The 6,334-nt window shown below is 39.0% G+C and overlaps 1 protein-coding gene across 2 annotated transcripts in view; it reads left to right on the top strand.

Moving 5' to 3' along the window:
* The first annotated feature begins 548 nt into the window (after positions 1–548).
* Positions 549–6,334, top strand: part of LOC100926752 (zinc finger protein 420) — a 79,274-nt gene continuing 73,488 nt past the window's right edge. For both annotated transcript variants that reach the window (XM_031963535.1, XM_031963536.1), the window contains exon 1: positions 549–733. The gene's annotated coding sequence lies outside the window, so the exon portion shown is untranslated. The remainder of the gene's footprint in view (positions 734–6,334) is intronic.

Below are 6,334 nucleotides of genomic sequence, written 5' to 3'. Positions count from 1 at the left end.
GAATGGAGTCATTCTGATCCAGTTGTGCTGAATTTTTATTCCTACAGCCCCTAATCATATGACCTCAATGTCAAATTTTAGTGATCTCCCTGTAGAGGACTCAAACATCCCTATTGATATAATGGGACAACAAGTCTTTCTTTAAGTGAGCCCGCATTCTAATTTAGATCAGGAAAATCCAATCAATCTGCATTAACACTTAAAGGTAAATAGAAAACCAGTGTTCCCAAAGTCGAGTTGAGGTCAGGATCTCAAATATAGGACCCACTACTTTCTGTTCAGCTGCTGCCCAGGTTTATCCTCCACCCTTTCAGCTCCAGAGAGGAAAGAGTCAACCCCAAGGCTAAAAATGAGAATGGGAAAAGGGTGCAGCCTGGGGAGAGGAGGGATCTCAGAGAGAGAAACAGCCTGGTGGGTGGTGATCCAGGTAGAATACGAGCCGTTGGGAGGAGTTTGGAAGCTTGGGAGGCGTCCAGGGCGGAGGTTGGGCCTCTCCAGTGGTGAAGACATTTCACGTGATGGGGGGCGGGTTTGGGGCAGGGAAGCAGCTCAAGGCCTGAGATCCTGCTCTTGGGCGTCATAGGAGACAGCTCGTTTTGGGAAGTCTCAGGGGCTGGCTGAGGTGGGAATTCTTGGGCCCAGGAGAAATCTCCAGGGAGCTGGCTGGAAACTGGGGCTTCTGGACTTGAGATCTCTCTGCCTCCTGCAAGGCATCTATAGGTGCAGGTCCCAGGTAGGTCCGTCCACCTCCACGGCATGTGTATCCCCACCCTCCCTCCACTTCTGAGCTTTTGCTAGTTGCCTTTGTCTTTGCTATTGGGGTATCATCTGACCTTCAGCAGCACCAAGAACTGCTGCTCCACCAGACTCAGCTATTAGACAAGCCCTCCTTCCCAGGTCCCCCTTCCCCATCCCTTCTTTTCCCACCCCAGTACTTCCCAAACGTCGAAGTTACCTTCCCAGTTTATCACCGATTCACATTTTCCCAATTTCAGACCTTCCCATAAGGACCCAGGAGTCCTGCCTTGTTCCTGGATCCGTTAGAAACGTGATGCTTCTGCCTTCCGATTTAGGCCCCTGATAGATCAAGATTTCTATCTGCTCTGAAGACCCACTCTGGACTTGGGGATTAAGAACTCCTGCCTGGCTCTGTCTCTCTCCCTCCTAACCCCAGGCTCTTGGGCTGCTGCCAGGTCAGACCCCAAGCCATGGCTCAGTGTCTTGAGTCCCTTCAGAGTCACCAAATCTAAAGCTCCACCAGAAGGTCCCAGGCAACCTCCCCAGCTCCTAGAAGACCTCAGGGCACAGTCATGCTGCTTTCCGGTCCGTGTCCCCAAGCCTTCTGCCCCTCAATGTCCTGATCTCCTTACCCTGAGCTATATCAAATTTCTTTCTCCCCACCCCACCCCAATGCAGAGCCATCCTTCCATCCCCAAGGTTTACATATTCACAAAGCTTCTACATCCTGCCCTATGCATACATTGTTTCCTCCTGAATTCAGAGAGGAAGGTTACAATCTTACCAGCTCTTCACCCCCTTCTCCCTTTATTATTAGTTATTAGTTCTTCTATTATTAGCATTAGTTCTTCCTCTTCCCTAATTTTTTGTAATTTTGCAATTTTCCTGCCCGTCATACACATTTTAGTCCCAACCCTTGAAACTATTTACACTTTATACTGATGACATTTCTCATATATAAGTAAATAATTGCCTTAATGAGCCTTGGAATTGGTCTTAATATTTTCCTTTTCTGGATCTTTTATATTAAATTTTCCATTGAGTCCTGGTCTTTTGTTACAAATACATGAAAGCTTTTCAGTTTCTCATATGTCTTTTTGCCCCCCTCATGCCATATTCTATTCCAGATTTCTGGATAAATTATTCAGGATGCAACTTCAGGTCTTTTCTTTGAAATTTAATGTATTAAAGATATGGTCTTTTAGAGTTGAAGCTGCTGGTTTTGTGAAATCCTGACTGTTTCTGCAGTATTAAGTCTGTCTTCTTTTCTGGTTGGATTGCAGTATTTTCTCCTTAATCTGGGGATTAGGGAAATTTTGCTAGGATATTCTTGGAAGGTTTCCTTGGGTGATCTCTTCAGATGGTGAACAGTAGATTTTTTCTTTCCCCTTTTGCCTGCTTGTTCTAGAACTTCAGGGCAATTTTCTCTCATAATTTCTTGAAATATTTTATCGAGATTATTCTTTAAATAATAACTTAGGTAGTCCAACAATTCTTATATTGACTCACCTTGATCTGTTCTCCAGCTTTTCTAATGAGATGTTTCAGATTCTCTTCTGTGTTTTCTAGTTTAATTATTTTTTGGTGTCCCATAATGTCACTCAATTCCTCTTCTTCAATTCTGTTTTCAAGAACTTTTTTGTTACCTCTTTCAAATTGATTAACTTTCTTTTCATAATTTCTTGGATTGCTTCCATTTCCCCTCCTAATATTTCCTTGATCTCTTGATTTTTGAATTCCTTTTTGTGTTCTTGCAGGAACTCCTTTTGGGCTTGTTGTGTACCTTTGATGTTACCCTCTGGGACAGGAATGGCTTGGTTTTTAACCAAACTATTTTCTGGATATTAATCATGACCTTCTTCTATAGCAAAGTAGCTATTGTGAGGTTCTTTTTTCCTTTAACTTACTCATCCTGAATTTTCATTTGGTTTTGTTTTATTTTTAGCAGTATAATAATTATTATTTACTAATGAAGTTTGTTTTCTGAGCTCTGGGTAATGCTGCCTTAACCCCCAGCTCCTCTTATTGTTATGTTCTGAAGTTTGTCCAGGGGCTCAACCTCAGCAGCAGTTCTCACCTAAGTCACATGTCGGGTTTCTCAACTTCTGTCAGGAAATGTTTTGCTCCCTAAAGTACTTTCCAGTAAATGCTCATTCCCCTCATGCACAGGAACAGCCCAGCATCATGTCTGCCCAGCACTGCTAGCCCTTTTGTTTGTGCAAAACCTTTTAATTCAATAATTCAATATAATCAGAATTATCCATTTTGTATTTGATAATATTCTCTAGTTCTTCTTTGGCCAGAAATGTCCTTCTTCTCCCCAGATCTTAGGGGAGACTATCCCTTGTTCTCCTAATTTGTTTATAGTATCATCCACTGTATCTGAATCAAGAACTCATTCTGACCTTATCTAGGTATAGAGTGTTAGATCTTGGTCAATCCCTAGTTTCTGCAATGCTCAAAAAGTAATACAGCATTAAAGAATGTCTTAATAGGAACTAATGTTAGACGTGACATTTAGTCTTAACTTCTAACCAGATGGGAATTTTGTCTGCAAAGTCTGTGAAAACTGCCTCTTCAGCCTTTTCTTGAAGTTGTGCAGTGAAGGGAACCCTTTCCCTGTCAAAGGCAACCCCTTCCTTGTTGGGATAGATGTAGACTTTAGGAAGCTCTTCTTGTTATCAAGCATAAATTGGCCCTCCTTGTTCCTAATGCTGCCTGGTATAAGAAAATTTTCCTTATACTTCTTTAATTATTGCCTCAAATTCCAGCTCAGTTAGTGGGAAAAGAAAGAAAGGATAATCTATACTATGTGGCAGTAATGTACTAAATATATAATTATTTTCTCATTTGAGCCCCTACAACATACCTGTGAGTTTGGTCCTATCATTTTCCCTATTCATAATTGGGGAAACTGAGGCATACATCTATGAAGTAATGTGCCCGGGACACACAGCTAGTAAGAGTATGAGGATGAATGACCTAGAAAAATAACAACAAAGTTCATATGGAAAAACAAAAGGTCAAGAATTTCAAGGGAATTAATGAAAAAAATCAAATGATGGTGGCTTAGCTGTACCAGATCTAAAATTATATTATAGAGCAGCAGTTACCAAAACTATTTGGTATTGAGCTAAGGAATAGATTAGTTGATCAGTGGAATAGATTAGGTTCAAGGGATAAAACAGTCAACAAATATAGCAACCTAGTCTTTGACAAACCCAAAGATCCAGCTTTTGGGATAAGAACTTACTGTTTGATAAAAATTGCTGGAAAATTGGAAACTAATATGGCAGAAACTAGGCATTGATCCATACTTAACGCCAGTACACCAAGATAAGGTCAAAATGGGTTCATGACCTAGGCATAAAGAATGAAATTATTAATAAATTAGAGGAACATAGGATAGTTTACCTCTCAGACCTGTGGAAGGGGAAGGTCTTTATGACCAAAGCAGAACTAGAATCATTACTGATCACAAAATAGAAAATTTCGATTATACCAAACTGAAAAGTTTTGTACAAACAAAACTAATGCAGACAAGATTAGAAGGAAGCAATAAAATGGGAAAATATTTTTACAGTCAAAGGTTCTGATAAAGGCCTCATTTCCAAAATATATAGAGAATTAACTCTAATTTATAAAAAATCAAGCCATTCTCAATTGAAAAATGGTCAAAGGATATGAACAGACAATTCTCAGATGAAGAAATTGAAACTATTTCTAGTCATATGAAAAGATGCTCCAAGTCATTATTAATCAGAGAAATGCAAATTAAGACAACTCTAAGATACCACTCACACCTGTCAGATTGGCTAAGATGACAGGAAAAATAATGATGATTGTTGGAGGGGATGTGGGAAAACTGGGACATTGATTCATTGTTGGTGGAGTTGTGAACAATCCAACCATTTTGGAAGTAGTTTGGAACTATGCTCAAAAGTTATCAAACTGTGCATACCCTTTGATCCAACAGTGTTACTACTGGGCTTATATCCCAAAGAGATTATAAAGAAGGGAAAGGGACCTGTATGTGCACAAATGTTTGTGGCAGCCCTTTTTGTAGTGGCTAGAAACTGGAAACTGAATGGATGTCCATCAGTTGGAGAATGGCTGAATAAATTGTGGTCTATGAAAATTATGGAATATTACTGTTCTGTAAGAAATGACCAACAGGATGATTTCAGAAAGGCCTGGAGAGACTTACACGAACTGATGCTGAGTGAAATGAGCAGGACCAGGAGATCATTATATACTTCAACAACAATACTAGATGATGACCAGTTCTGATGAATCAGGCCATCCTCAGCAACGAGATCAACCAAATCATTTCTAATGGAGCAGTAATGAACTGAACTAGCTATACCCAGAAAAAGAACTCTGGGAGATGACTAAAAACCATTACATTGAATTCCCAATCCCTATATTTATGCACACCTGCATTTTTGATTTCCTTCACAAGCTAATTGTACAATAATTCAGAGTCTGATTCTTTTTGTACAGCAAAAGAATGTTTTGGTCGGGTATACTTATTGTGTATCTAAGTTATATTTTAATATATTTAACATCTACTGGTCATCCTGCCATTTAGGGAGGGTGGGAGTAAGAGGTGAAAAATTGGAACAAGAGGTTTGGCAATTGTTAATGCTGTAAAGTTACCCATGTATATATCCTGTAAATAAAAGGCTATTAAATTTAAAAAAAAAAAAAAAGTATGAGGATGGATTTGAAATCAACCTTTCTTGAGCCCAGTCTCAGGATTCTTTTGCACAAGACCAATTCTCTCTAATTTCTAATAATGGAATTTTAAATTTAAATAATTATGGATTGAATGGGATCACTGCAATTTCCAGGTGTTTGCTATCACAAAAAGCCACTTTAAACATCCATCAAAGAACTGATTGTTCTTCCATCTTATATTTACTCACCTTCTCTTTCTCAAGTCGGATTTTACCCTCACCCTGTCACCTGATCTTCTCTCCACTCTCCCATTCCCATCCCATTCAGCTAAAGTCCCTCCTCCACCCCATCCTCCAGTTTTCTCACCTCTCTATATTGAGAAGCTTCTTCATCCTTCTTTATGTATACATTGTTTCCTGGAAAATTCAGAAAATAAAGTTACAATATTTCAGCTCTCAACCTCCTCCCCACCTGCTTTCTCAGTATTAGTTCTTCCTCTTGCCCAGTTTTTATAATTGTTTCCTTTACCTTTCCCACCCCATCATACAAGACTCAGCCCAATCTTTTAAACTACTTACAGTTATACTGATAACATTTTCACTTCTATAAGTAAATAGTTGGTCTTAAGAAATGCCTTGGAATTAATCTTTAATTTTCCTTTTTCTGTATCTTTTTATTAAATTTTCCATTGAGTTCTGCTCTTTTTTTACAAATCCTTGAAAGCTTTTCAGTTTATCAAAAGTCCATTTTTTCCCTTCATTCAGATTATATTCAATATTCTGGGTAAATTATTCTGGATGCAACTGCAGTTCTTTTTGTTCTATGAGATTTAATGTAACCAGACCTATGGTCTTTCAGAGTAGAAATTCGTGGGTTTTGTGAAATCCTGACTATTTCTGCAGTATTTTATTGTCTT

Source organism: Sarcophilus harrisii, chromosome 3 (assembly GCF_902635505.1).
Source record: "Sarcophilus harrisii chromosome 3, mSarHar1.11, whole genome shotgun sequence".
Lineage (NCBI taxonomy): Eukaryota > Metazoa > Chordata > Mammalia > Dasyuromorphia > Dasyuridae > Sarcophilus > Sarcophilus harrisii.
The sequence above is the reverse complement of the archived record's forward strand: the minus strand, read 5'-3'. Positions and strand labels throughout refer to the sequence as shown.